We start from the raw sequence: 14,231 nt of genomic DNA on the forward strand, positions 1-14,231 counted from the left end.
ACTCTGTGTTAAAGTGATTTATGCAGTGACTTGTGAATTTTCAAAAAACAAGTACGAAGGAAAGTTAATTGTACTTTGGTATTTAAAAAAAGAGAGAAATGAAACAAAGAACAGAATTAACAGAAGAAAACAGAACGAAAAACGTCCAACTTCCAAATTCTTCCATACGAAATGACTTGAGAATGAAATTTATCCAGTTCTATTTCGTTCAGTGGAAGATCATAGCACAAAAGCGTGATGGAGATACTAAACTCACAACAAAATGTACTATTTTCATCAGCATTTTCAATTGAATCTTTCGATTAAAGAAAATACTTGTTTATAAACTGTTTGATAAACGCAGACGATTGGAATTTTTTAGTAATTCATTTATATTGAAAAAAAATAACTGATATATGTTGTCTTAATGTTTTTTAAGTTTAGAAAATTTTTGGAATTAGTATATAGTGGGAAATTTAAGAGCAAAATGGGAATTTCTGCCTCTCGGGATGGGATTTTATAATGTTTCTAGTTGGCATCACTGTTCCATGGTCGTTGTATGGCAACAGTGTTCCTGTCTAATTGTACGGAAGGAGAACTGAGTGATTGCAACCCATGGGGAAAATCCCATTTCGTAGGATTTTTTGACGATAATTTTTCAGAAAGGGATAAAGTGCGACATAATGGGATTTTTTATGTAAGCACACATGTATGAAATCTACGTTAAGAAAATTCTCTACGGGTGGGAAGTAAACATAATGAGTCATCAATAAACACGAAACCAAGGGCGCCGATCCTGGGGGGACCGGGGGAACCGGCCCCGCTAAACTCATATGGGCCCCCGTATTGTATTTATGAATATACAATATTTGGCATAATTTGAATGCAATTTGTCTTAAAATCCTTATATACCGGGGCCCCCCAAATTTACAGAGAAATAGGCGCCCTTGCACGAAAGCAATGTTGAACGTCAAATTCGAGGTCCGTGCACGAAGTCTTTCCTTTGCTTAGGGAAAGTACATGGTAGTGTGGAAGCTATTTGTAAATTGAGTTAATCATGTACGATGCTAAAATTCTAAACAGTAAGAAACACAATTTGTGTTTGAGTATTTAAGAAATGCAAAAAGAAAAATAGAACAATTGAATGAAATGATGAAATAAAATATCAAACGTGAAACTATAAACTTTCAAGGCGTTTATCACAAAATACGTAAAGTTTTTTTTTTTTTTTTTTTTTTTTTTAAAGTACCATTATGGTCAGGAGAAGCTGTTGGTACAAAATTGTGATATAGATACTGTATTTCTAACAACAAACCTAATTGTTTTCGATTAAGGAAAACATTTATTCATAAACTATTTTATGAGGATAGAAAAGATTGATAAGTAATTTAACTGCATATTGTACAAAGTGAGTCACCCACAAGAGTTCTATTTTCATATTACATACCATACTTGTAATTAGTATAACGTGGGAATTTCAGAGACAAAATGGGATTTTTGGCCCTTGAGATGGGATTTTATAATGTTTTAGGTTGGCATCACTGGAAGAACTGCGTTGGATCCACACTGAAACCGCACCAAGGCGGAAGGACAGTATACAGTTACATAATGGAATTCGTAACTTCTCGGTTAGATCTCATATACTAAACATTAACAACATTCTTGCGATCGATTCGTTGTAAATAGAAAGGACAGACAGATGAACAGATGATCAACAACGTTGAAACTGCAAAGTAATTCAGATTTCTTTGTTACTGTAGTTTTGTTTCATTTTAGGTTTAGTTCAAATCTTCATCCATTTTATTTGACAGTGATACATTTTGTGAAATCTAAAAATGCCTTTTTTTCATGTCTTTTATATGTCAACTTAATAATAATAATAATAATAATAATAATAATAATAATAATAATAATAATAATAATAATAATAATAATAATAATAATAATAATAATAATAATAATAATAAACATTTCTGCAATTTATAGAACGCAAAGAACCTATAACTTCCGACTCCTCCTCCCCTAGCTTGTGCTCAGAAGTCAAATTTCCAAATCAATTTATCAGCTGCGAACTACAAAAACAAGATTACGACGCAATATGAATTGGAAGAATTTGTAAATTTCTTAATGATAGATTATGTCCTTCCTCACTCATAAATGAACACGTACTCTGCACCGTATTACTGCATAGAATTTTAAAAAATGAAATGAAATCTTTGAGTTTTACGTCCCATGATTATGTCGGTTAGGCTAAAGAAGACGGTGATGATGAGTAATGAATGAAAATGGTGGAATGAAGAACGTGGGAGGAAACGGGAGAACCCCGATAAAACCCACGCATGCATATAGTGTTGTAAAAAAACGTTTTTTTTCTGTGAAGTTTTTTTCAATAAAAAACCGTTCTTTTTCATGTTTTTTTTAAGAGTCTGTTTTTTTTCTGGCAACTATTATTTATTTATTTATTTATGTTGCAGATTATTGAAATAATCAACAGAACTTGAGTCGAAGCCCTCGTAACTTGCAAATCGTTTGTTTCTTTGAACCTATACGAGCAAAATTGTGTGATTATTCCTTTCGGCCCCAGGTCATTTTTGGCGTTTTCCTACATTTCCAATTGATGACTTATTGCTCAAAAACTATTCATTCGATTGATATGGTTAAGGCCTTGTTTTTAAGAAAATGGATGTGGCTATTTTTTGCTGTAAGTTGTATTGCAGTGTTGCCAACGGGTGGGAAATTATTGAGGGAAATGTAGGGGTGAAAATTTACAAAAAATTCCCTAACCGAATTTCAAAAATGTTTTGTATCTAGCACCACTGCTGCTATATGGGTTCAAGTCACCTAAACAAATCTTTGGTGTGTTGACAAGGTACACTGAAATCCTGAAGTTGCTGGCTTCCATTCAAAGAGGGAAAGAAAAAATTCTGTCATACACATGAAATTTTGACACTTTTTACGCCTTAGAAGCAAAAATCAAATATGCCGGGGTACAGCTTCTCTAATTATCCTATTGAAACTTTTTGTGGTGCGTTCTGTAGGGCAAAGAGGAAGCTTTCAGGTAGTGGTACGTTTGTTTCAATGTATCCAGTAAGAGGGTAATAATAGAGGGGAAAAGCGAAATTTTCCGAATTTTTTACCTAATAGCGGGAATTAATTGTTTTGGCTGGAAACGCTGCCATCAACAGACGAAAACTATCTGAAAATAAACCGTAGTGCTCCAAGAATAAATCTTACAAGTATCATGGCGATATGTAACAAAGTAAGCATGTAATTAAGAAAAAAATCTCACTCTACCTCAGAAATTCACCATTTTCTTACCATTACCAGAACATGGTTTATTATAAACCTCAACTGTACTTCCCCTAATTATTCTAGTAAAACTTTTTATGGTGCGCTGTGTAGGCTAAGGATGAGGCTGTTAGACACTGGTACATTTGTTCTAATGTAGCCAACAAGAAGGAAATAATAGAAATAAAAAAGGGAATTTTTCCCAAAATTTGCCCCTAAAATCTGGAATTAAAATTTTTTGTAGCTAGCAACACAAGTATCATACACACACAAACTATCTTAAAATAAGCTTTGGTATCCCTCTAATATATCCTACAAGTATTGTGACGATATGTAATAAAGTAAGCATATCAATAAAAAATATCTCATTCTACCTTTAAAAAAATCACAGTTATCTTTCCAATTAGAGAACAAGGTCCACTGTAAACCTCAACTGTACTTCCCCTAATTATCCTATTGAAACTTTCTATAGTACGTTGTGTAGAGCAAAGACGAGACTTCCAGATACTGGTACGTTTGTTCCGATATGGCCAACAAGAGGGAAATAATAGAGACAAAACATATAATTTTTCCAAAATTTCCCCTAAAATCTGGAATTAAAATATTCTGTAGCTGGCAATACTGCTACCAAACAGACGCAAACTATCTTAAATTAAACATTGGTACACCACTAATATATCCTACAAGTATTATGGCGATATTTAAGGAACAAAGCTTCTAATTTAAAAAAATATATTACGATAAACAGAAAAGTAAGGGAAAACTAGAAAAATCAAAGGCTAGAACCTAAATACGAATTTTACGTGCGCCCCTAATTACCCCATTGTAACGATCTGTACTTTCGTTTGTTAAGTAAGGACAAATGTTCGATTGGCGTAAGTTGACTTGCACTCGGACGTATAGGTACGGATTTATAAACAAAAGTTTCTAATTTTTTGCCCAATTATAGGAGAATTTTAATTTCCCTAATTGGCAACACTGCGCGCAGGCCCGTCCAACTCATGTCAACAGTTAGGTATCCATCCGAGTTATCTACTTGGCAAGTCTTAAGGATGTCTTTCTACAACGAAGGAAGCTAGAGGGAAAAAAAGTAAAGGAAATTCGAAATTAGAAAATTCTCGAATTTTTGATTGCGGTGAAATTTGAGAAGGAAATTCGACACCAGAAGAAAAAGAAATTAATATGATAAACTATAGTCCAACCACATTTTGCAAGAATAATATCCCGATATCTTAATTAGTGTCCACACTGGAGCGGATTAAACAAGTGACACACCTGTGTGTGCCACTTTGGCCACCTGGGCCACCGAGTATACATTTGATTACATTTTTTTGACTACTAACTCGCGTTGTTGTAGTTATAGTCTCGACTAATAATAATATCGTTGTAAACAATAACTTTATAGGAAAAGTTTCTCTCCTTTTTACATCTTAGTTCCAACACTGTTGGTGAGAAATGTAGGGTGTTTCAAAATAAATTTTGGGGTTTTAAGTCTTCGTAGTACTTATTACATTTTACGTAAAATTATAAGCAATGCATCAAGTAAAAGAGAACCTCAAACAGTCTTTGCTACATGTGTTCAATGTGAGATTCATTTGTCACACGGCACACATCTAGTCGATAGGCGAGAAAGGCCCATAAACTTTCCGATAATTGGCACAAAACACATTCAATTTAGGGGAGTTTCGTTTCAACTGTACCATCTCCTGAGGATTTGCTGACGGTCAGATGCAAACATTATGAGTGTTCACATTAGCTCTTAGGTGAAAAGTCGATTTATCACTGAAGACGACACGATCCAGAAAATCATTGTTATGCATCAATATTTCACTTGCGAAATTGGCACGTAAACCGTAGTCTGTAGGCTTTAGACCTGTAGCAACTGCAAACAATAAAGACGTAGTTGCAAGCGTCTCGTTAATATTCTTCACACAGACGGTTGCACTGTGCAGGTTCAGTCTTTATTAAAACACAAAAAGCTTTCTGCTCTCTAGTCTTCATCTTTGCTACTTGCTCTTTCTAACGGCAGACAGAAGAAACAATGCATGTACATGCGTGCGTACAAAACTGTTTGAGTTGCTCTTTCATTTGATATAATATTTATAATTGTAAGTTAATTGTAATAGATACTACAAAGTTTCAAAACCCTAATATTAATTTTGAAACACCCTGCATTACTTCAAATTGAGTCATCCTATATTCAGGTCCTAGTCAATTTGTCGCCTCCTGCAATGGCATAATTTGCCGCCCCCCCTTTCTCCAGAAAGAACAAATCTTAGAAGTCATGATTTTAAGTATGCTACTCCAGCATGAACAACAAAGGTGAGTGTAAGTGCAGTCGCACTCAGAAAGGCTTAAATACTTACTAAAAATGCAATTCCGTTGTGTCTGTTTTTTTCTTTAAATGTTAATCTATTATGATAGTGAAAGATAAAGCAAACACACCTGCAGAGGAAAGATGGTAATCCTTTTTATAGAATTCACTCGAGCTTCAATCTCAATGTATCAGTTTGCAATTCCAGTGCAACTAGCTCTTTTATCTTTATTTCTTGATTTTTCTTCTACATCTTCTAACATTTTTTTTTTAAAAAAAAGCTTGTTTCTATCTTCAATGATAAGGAACTTGCTTCTGACAAAAACAAGACTACTTTTATATCAAAACTTACTAAATGGAACAGATATTCACTACTATTCGAGAATTGAATTCTTGCATTTGACAACAATCAAGCAATTTGTGCTCGGATTTATTCGACCATTTGCTTTAGCATTATCCATGTGGCCTTAAACTATTGCAACCTAAACATAATTTATGAATGTAGTATTCAAATAGAAGGTCAGCTTAGTAAATGTAACTATCATCATCATGAAGTCTGTTTCCAACAAGAAATATTTAATTTAAATAATATACTTATGACAGATTTCGCCGGACCATCCAAGCTTGCCGTTCCACGCAAATGCACGTGTTGCATATATACAGTGGCGTATTTAGGGGGCTTCCGGGCTTAAGTCCCCCCCCCGAAATCTTACTTACTATAGTAAAGTATATGAAATATCTTGCAGAATTTTCACATTTTCAGGCAGATTCCCCCCCCCGAAAGTTAGCAAAGCCCCTCCCGAAACAAAATCGTAAATACGCCACTGCATATCCGCCTCTGCATATCATATATATCTAGTCCACAAATTATTTATATATGACATTTAGAAAAATACTATTAGGCAAATTAGTATTAGTTTTTACCTTTAGACAAGTTACTGGAATTTTATACTGTTCGTGACATTATTTTCGTACTTATTAAAGGCCTGCATTCGCGAAAAAACAAAATTTCATTTCTACTTTTATTTCTTAGTTGATATTGATGAAAACTGCTGAAACCCGAATTGTTAATAGGTATGGTATGCATGTAAATTGTAAAATATTTGTAGCGTATCAGTATCTAGCGTTAAATTACGTTGCATTTTACGGTGATTACACCTACACAAAAATATTTCATACTTAAATAGACGTAAGATGCATTACAAATGACTATTTGAAAAAAAAAAAACGAAATTTAGAAAAAAACCGAGAGGCAATGTTTTTTTTTAAAAAAAAAACGTGCATTTCTGAAAAAATACGAACCGTTTTTTTTTTTCTATTTACACTACATGCATAGAATTAAATTTAACAAAGCATGCAGTCGGTGGCTGATACTGTGAGCTTACCTATATAACGTTTTGATGATTCTTTTCGCCGTACTTTAGAGAGGCACAAAAGCCCCTCTCAACGTTCTTTATAGCGTGGAAACTTTACAGTTTAACTAGAAGTCTCATATCTTTCAGATGAAGGCATAAACTCTATAAGCCTCCGTGGCGCAATCGGCTAGCGCGTTCGGCTGTTAACCGAAAGGTTGGTGGTTCGAGCCCACCCGGGGGCGTTAGTTTTGTAGGATTTTTCTTTTAAATTGTTGATTAAATTTGTACGATAAGAAGTTGAGGAAATTTCACCAAAAGTCTGCTTGTTAATTTAACTATTATAATTTTTAAAAACTTATTAAAATTACAAATTTCTTCCAAATTATAATTTTGGGATTCCATTTTTAGCTCATACATATTTTAGCGAGACAACCACAACAATACTCAAACCAGTGTTAAACAAATTTCAATTGAATTAACCATTAATCTGTAAGTTTGTTAGTTGCAGTTAACAATTGAAGTAACGATTAATTGTTAATTCCAATTGACCATTAATCAATTAGAAACAATTGCAATTAATCAATCAATTGAAAGTAATTGTTATGGAAAGTAATTTGCAATGAAATTTGGTAATTCAATTGGAATTGAAGGCAATTTACAATTAATTAAACTACAATTAAATTCCACAGCAATTATTTTCAATTGATTGATTAATTGCAATCTATTTTAATTGATTAATGTCCAACAATGTTGTTGTGTATATATTACATCGTACAGCTGTTTTCAAATATATGTATAAATCAGGGATGCGAATAAGCAACATATTTTTACTAGCCCAGTAAAAACAAACTACTAGTCCACATCCCACAATAGAAATCATTTACTTACCTTCGATATTTTAATAGTGATATTAAAAACTCGCCCACGCCGATGAACCACTCGCTCTGGGCGAGTGATTATTTGCATCCCTGGTATAAATGAAATGTAAAATTGTTTGTCGTTAAACTCCTCCTACATTGCTAGACCGATTTTGATGATTTTTAGTAAATGAGTGAATCCTGGCCAAACTTAGGTTTTTATTAAATTAGTTTTCTTGAAGGGCTTATCTTAAGAGAAGTCGAGTGATTCAAAACGTTTACGCCAAAACTACAATGTCTCAGAAGCCTTTTAAGTTAGAAAGATGTAACTTGGAATAGCTCCTCATTAAAATAAAGGGACTCACTCATGTTCCAGCAATTTTGAAATTTTCCGTTTTAAGGAGGACTAAAGCAGTCTTTTCTGTATAAATTCAAGTGAGATCGTCCAAACTATACGAATTCGATACTCAATTTGTAGTAGTACTGGTACAAGCAATGGCGTATTTAAGGAGGCTTCCGGGCTTAAGTCCCCCCGAAATTGTATTTATTATATTAAAGTAAATGAATTATCTTGCAGAATTTTCACATTTCAAGGCACAAAGTTAATCGAGACCCCCCCCCCGAAACAAAATCATAATACGCCACTGGGTACAACGTTTAACCTGTTACTATGCCATTAATAGCAACTTACGAGCGAAGACATCTAATGCTTTACAGAGTTGAATTATATTGAAATGAATAATTATGTTTTATATTGTATTCCTATTTGAATTTTGTATTCAACTATTAGCTACTAATTCTGTGTTCACTGATTTTCTTGTGTATTTCACAACCTTTTTCTTCTATGTAGTTTATTTTTTCACTATTATTGTTGAAGGTAAATATCTTAATAAATCGAATATGGAATCATAACCGATTTTGTAAAATCACTGCTTTTTAGGGGAGATTTGGGCCATTGTATCGCCTCACGCTTTTTTGTGTCATCGTCGACAGGTGAACAACAATACTCGTCCATTCCTCATTTTCTATGGTTGTTCTATGTTAACAGTTTTGATGTCTGATTATATGGAAGGAGAGTTGCGTTGGATCCACACTAACGCCGTACCAGGAGGGAGTAGACAGTACGCCGTTACATAATAGAAATCGTAACTTCTCGGTGATCAATTCGTTGTAAATACGTAGAAAAGGCAGACAGACGAACAGCCATGTTGAAAGTGTCAATTAATTAAGATTTCTTGACAGTGATATATTTTGTAAAATCTTAGAATCCCTTCTTTTTTTATGCTTGTTATACGGAAACTTTAATAATAATAATAATAATAATAATAATAATAATAATAATAATAATAATAATAATAATAATAATAATAATAATAATAAACATTTCTACAGGGTATAGAACTCCAGGAGGCTACTACACCTTCCAACTCATCCTCTCTTAGCTTGTATGCATATAAGTAGGATTCAGCGAACTATAAAAACAAGACTACGACGGAATGTGAATTGGAAGAATTTGTAGATTTCTTAGTGACAGTTTGTTCTTCCTCTCCCATAAATGAATACGTATACCCTCCACCCTATTACTACACGGAATTAAATTTAACGATGCATACAGTCGGTGGCTGATATTTCGAGACAAAACAATACAGGCGTAATTCTCAGTGGCTAATACTTCCAGCTTATTTGTATAAGGTCGTGTCGTCATTCGTTCTTTCGCCACCACACTTAGCGGGACACAAAAGTCCCCCTCCCGGGCTCCCCTTAACGTCCCATACAGAACGATAGTTTTGTAAGTAGAAACTTTGTAGCGTACCTAGGCGTCGTATCATTCAGATGAAAAAGTTAGACCTATCAGCCTCCGTGGCGCAATCGGCTAGCGCGTTCGGCTGTTAACCGAAAGGTTGGTGGTTCGAGCCCACCCGGGGGCGTTAGTATTTTGTGATATTTCTTTTAAATTATTGATTAAATGTACGATCAAAAATAGAGAACACATCGTCAAAAACTCTAGTGTTTTATTTAGCTATTATGTTATAAAACTGATTAAAATTACAAATTTCTTCCAAATTATAATTTTAGGATTCCATTTACAGCTTATACACTTTTCAGCGCAACTCAAAAACCAGCAGGAGTAGCAGCCTGGAGCTTGTTTCATTAGTAAACTCATATTTCGTAAGTATCAAAGATAAGAGAACCTTTAATAGACAAAAAAAAACTGCTCGCTACTCCAATTTTCATTACGAAAACCTATCAGAGAATATTGCCTTTTATTTACAATATTATTTTAATTTCCGAAACTAATTAATAATCTTTTTAAGAGATGTCGACGTATACTGAAACGTAAAACATTTAAATGTTATCCTAATTGAGAAGTCGGATGCTCAATTTTTCTCAGATACTCCAAATCTCTGTTCGACCGCGTAACGAAATTTCTGTGAGTGGTATAACTTTTCACATTATTACAGTTGAATAGATTGAAAAGGGGTACAATGATGTTTGTGCATGCGCAGGAGGGGGTGATTTTCTATCTACTAACTCTAGAGCTAAGTTGTAATACATTCTAGTATTGCTGCTCAGGCCCGTATCCAGGGGGATCTAGAGGGGCCGAGACCCTAAATTTTTGCTGGTCTCCCTAAAATTTTCACGGTAAGCTTGTAAATGAACTATAATATGGTGATGAATTATAATATTTTTGGATCGGACCCTCCCTCCTCTTCAGCCGCCCCCCCCCCCTACACTTTTGGACTGGCTATCGGCCTGTTGCAAATTATAGTGTGTAACAGTATCTGATGTTTGCAATATTCGTTCGCCCAACAAGTCATTAGAATGTCCAACGGCATGCAGTGTGACAATTTCCTTACCATCATGATAAAATAAGTTGGTGACCTCTATCTGTCAAATATGCCTAATAGTCAAACAGCTGGGGCATGTGATCGCAGATCCTGATGAAAGTATAATAACGTTCGAAAATAGTCGAAAATAGTTCAAATGACTAGAAATATTCTGCATTGAGGGCAGCATACTATAACTCATATTCTCCATTTTTCAGATTTCTCTGCAGAGGCGGATCCGGGGGGCGATCGCTCCCCCCCAGAAGAGGAAACTTTCTTATTTTATATATAAATAAAACCCATCCCAGAGTTTGGAGCTCTTAAAGTAGCTCTTACAAACCCCCCTTCAGAAGTCCGATCTGGATTCGCCCCTGTTTCTCTGTAGATCCTCATTACACAACAGCTAGCATGCATACTTTTGTTCGTGATCGCTGGTTCGATTCTTGGTAATGCAAGTGTGTCCTGTTCTATCTTATGAAGCTGTGGGTCCATATTGTCTCTATACTAACTTTCAACCAAGGTTAAAAATTGTAGACCTAGTTTTATACTACTTTCTTTTTAATATCTGGGAAATGGTAAAATTGTGATCCTGAAGCAGGGGCGGATCCAAGACGGACTTGGTAGGGGGCGGTGGATTGTAATCCTGCTACTTAGAGCTACTTTTAAGAACTCCAAACTCTGGGATGGGTTCTATTTATATATATAAAATAAGAAAGTTTATTCTTCTGGGGGGGGCAATCGCCCCGATCGCCCTCCTGGATCCACCCCTGTAATGAAGTGGTTTTAACATAAAAGGAAAGACAAAAATTTCTTTTTACAAAATGTAAGCCTTTACACGTAAGCATCTGTGAATATGACAAAATCTGTTGTTGGGAAATAATGTTATCTAATAAGAATGACTGACATATACACAAATTGCACCTACATTTTTAATGAGACCTACTTTAGTGGTGATCTAAAGAAAACAAGGAATTTAATTTTTTCCCCTATTTTTTTGCTGGGACGAGAGGGACCTGAATCGACGGAAATCTTGCACGGTTCGAGAAACTTGTTCCTTTCGCACAGTTAACATTGAACGCCATCTAACGGTAGTTCTCCTTACCTTCTCTTCCTGAATTAGCAAGCAATATCACCTTCATTCAATAAGTGACAGGAAAAATCGCAGTGAACGGAAGAAACAGTTGCACACATTGTTCAACAGCTTTTTTTCCCTCGTTTATCTTGTTTGTGGCGGGAGAAAATAAAATGAATGAATTTAACTTTTACTGCTATTTCAATCCAATACTTCACGAATGTAGCAAGAATTCTCATTTAGAAAATAAGAGTTGGGAAGTGCAAACCGTTAGACCTACCTACTATTTCGGTGGATTTTTCCTTCCAACGGATTTATTTCAATTGATTTCGTAAGCAAGAATAACAGGTGCAATACCATGTAAAACAATAAAAATAACAAAAAGCAATATATTATTCTTGTAATCATCGTTCTATTTAATTGTCTTTCGTACATAACTGTTTCTTATACAGGATCTCTACTTTATCCAGACTCAAGCATGAACTTTCTGATACATTAGAATATATAATATCAATTTAACTAGCCTATTAGCAGGAAATGTATAATAAGTTGTTTCAAGTAATATTAAAGTGAAATTGTACACAGAAAAATATAGTCTTCACCAGTGTTCGTAGTGTGAGGGAAATTTCCCTAATCTAGGGAAATTTCGTAGGTAAATTTAGCAAAAAGGGAAAAGGATTTTTTCGTTAAAACGTGAAAATCCAGGAAAATTCCCGCGGAGACTAGTTGACCAATACAAATATTTAAACTTTACTTTGTTCTTCAGAAATGAACCAATACAATAGCAATAGTGCGTGTGCGTCTTTTCAAAGTAGCATAATTTGTACCCACTCTTGGCTGAATGTATTTGTACTTTTTTATAATAATAAAAAAAAGAGCGAGGGAGAGTAAAAGAAACCGAAGCGAAGAAAAGGAAATAATTCTTTAAAAAATAGAGAAGAAAATGTGCGAGTGAGTAACTTAGGTGATACTGATTACTGGTAATTTGCCTTAAGAAAATGTTTTAATTTTCTTTTAGAGAAACAGTGAGTTTTTCAAATAGTTAATGGAGACTTAAGATCGGAAATATTACTTCAGGAACTATCCTTACGTGTCCCTTCCCACATCACCCGGAATACCCACCTATTCCATCTTGCCCGTCCTAGGTTGGCTATTTTACAGAGGTCTCTTTTTTATAGAATACCAAACTGTTATAATCAAGTAACAACTGATGTGGACATTTTTTCGAGCTACCCAGTGTTTGAAAGAGCAATTAATCGAGTTTTGACGAAATAGTTTTACTCTTACACTCCTTTTTCTATGTTGTTGTTATTGTTGTCTTGTTTTTTTCTTTCTTTTGTTAGCATGCCCTGTGTAAAATGGCAAAGTTATGCTGTGTCTGGAAATTTGTTCAATAAATAAATAAATAAATAAATTGTATCAGGGATTGAATTCCATAGCCGTATAATGCATGCTGCAAAATATTTCGACTTTAAAAAAAATATAGTGGAAGTTTCAAAGACGGAGTATCTGTAATGGAGTGAGAGGTTCCTAAGAACTGAATTTGATTATACCAGTACTAAGTTTGATCCACCTTCAGAACTTCGTATAACGTAATTAAAGCAAAATGTTGCCGGATTACGTCACTGTAATCGTTTCCTGTAAGGATTCACATAATGATATCTTCAAGTTGGTTAAACACAAAGTGCATACAGATGCTTTGTACTCTTTGTGATTGAATCGCAAGTTCTCAGATTAAATCGCGATGCACACTTCCGTAATAGTAAAGGTGAGATAGTACTAATGAGTGAACGGGTTTTTGTTTGTTTCTTTTGAGGAAGATTCTGTAACAAATGTAAGGCTGAATAAGCCTTTCTGCATTATTATTATTTTTTATTATTATTATTTTATCTAATCAGCTCAAATTTTTATTAATTGCAATTCCTCAGATTGCAAACAACTGTCACAAAAGGGATTTACGGTGCCATCTAAAACTACAGTTGGTAATACATGTAATGCTTTCACAATGTTATTTATATTATTGACTTCGAACGTATAGTAATAGATTTTGTCTTGTTTGGATTTTTTTTTTTCAAGCTATTTTCTCTGCACCATCGTAAAATGTTATTTAGATCGTCATTGTTCGCGCTACTTCACCGGCAAAGACGCAAGAAAGCATTGTAAAACATCAGCATATATGGGTATTGGCTTGCATTTAAAAAGAATAACTTTGAACGTCATTAATAGGCTATATGGTGAGAAAAAAGGGGTCCCAAAACACTTCCTTGTGATACACATGTTAATGTTAATCAATTAAATCGGTTGTTTAGGGGTGATAATCCACAGACTATTTCTTAATATGGTCCAAGGATTGATTTTTCATGAACTAAATAACATTCTTGAGGACAAGTTATCATGCACAGTTTTCGAGAAAACTGAAAAAAATCATAGTGCTAAAAAGTATGTCGTCCTTTACTACTAACAATAATTGACATTTTTTAATTCTGCCGGAACAGTTTTTATTCATTTATTTATTTAGTTTTTTTTTTTTATGCAGAA

The 14,231-nt window shown here is 34.3% G+C and overlaps 2 non-coding genes across 2 annotated transcripts; both read left to right on the forward strand.

Moving 5' to 3' along the window:
- The first annotated feature begins 7,104 nt into the window (after positions 1–7,104).
- On the forward strand, positions 7,105–7,178 carry TRNAN-GUU (transfer RNA asparagine (anticodon GUU)). The gene has a single exon. It is a non-coding gene; the product is annotated as a tRNA-Asn (tRNA).
- A 2,469-nt stretch (positions 7,179–9,647) lies between these two features.
- On the forward strand, positions 9,648–9,721 carry TRNAN-GUU (transfer RNA asparagine (anticodon GUU)). The gene has a single exon. It is a non-coding gene; the product is annotated as a tRNA-Asn (tRNA).
- Positions 9,722–14,231: the final 4,510 nt, after the last annotated feature.

This window comes from Thermobia domestica, chromosome 13, assembly GCF_964235325.1.
Source record: "Thermobia domestica chromosome 13, izTheDome1.hap1.1, whole genome shotgun sequence".
Lineage (NCBI taxonomy): Eukaryota > Metazoa > Arthropoda > Insecta > Zygentoma > Lepismatidae > Thermobia > Thermobia domestica.